Below are 1,009 nucleotides of genomic sequence, written 5' to 3'. Positions count from 1 at the left end.
TCTGGAGCCTGTGCTCCGCAACGGGAGAGGCCACAACAGTGAGAGGCCCGCGTACCACAAAAAAAAAAAAAAGAAGATTCGTTCTTACCATATCTTAGCAACCTCAGCATATGATTTTTTTACTTTCCTTATTGAGTTGAGAACTTTCACCTTTTCACTTAAAGGAAGCACTTTGTGATTTCTCTTTGGCATATCCAAATTACCAGCATCACTACTCTTGCAGTTTGGAGCCATTATTAAGTAAAATAAGTACCACTTGACTCAAGCACTGAGATACTGAGACAATCAGTCTGATAATTGAAATGGCTACTAAGTGACTAATGGTCAGGATATGCTGGACAAAGGGATGATTCACTGTCCCAGGCAAGATGGAGGGGGATGGTGCAAGAATTCATCACACTACTCAGAACAGTGCACAATTTAAAACTTATCAGTTATTTCTGGAATTTTCCGTTTAATATTTTCAGACCATGGTAGACTATGGGTAACTAAAACTGTGGAAAGTGAAACCATGGATAAGGGGGGCATACGGTACAGACTACAAACAGACTTCCAAATGTATAAAGGCTCAAACAATAGAAATTTATCTTTCATTTATGTAACAGTCCTCTGTGGGTGTTCCTGGTCCACAGGTGACTCTCCTCCATGCTGTGATTTAGAGACACAGGTTCCTTCCATCTTGTGGCTCTGTCACACCCTCAGGCCTTGTGATTTTCTTCATCCATCAGAGTGAAGAGGAAAGAGAAAATGGAGAATGTACACCCCCCTTTTTTTTTAGCCCTAAAGTGACACACATCTCTTTTGCTTACATTCCATTGGTTAGGATCAGTTACATAGTGACATTTATATAAGAAGGGGCTGGGAAATATAGAGTATATCTAGGCAGTCACTTTCCAGTGACAGCTCCACACATTGAAAAGGGAGACCTGGATTTTTGTCTCTGCCACAGGGATGCTTTTTCTTTCAACACTTTAAATATTTCACTCCACTCTCTTCTTGCTTTTAAGGT

This window comes from Physeter macrocephalus, chromosome 4, assembly GCF_002837175.3.
Source record: "Physeter macrocephalus isolate SW-GA chromosome 4, ASM283717v5, whole genome shotgun sequence".
Classification (NCBI taxonomy): domain Eukaryota; kingdom Metazoa; phylum Chordata; class Mammalia; order Artiodactyla; family Physeteridae; genus Physeter; species Physeter macrocephalus.
The sequence above is the reverse complement of the archived record's forward strand: the minus strand, read 5'-3'. Positions refer to the sequence as shown.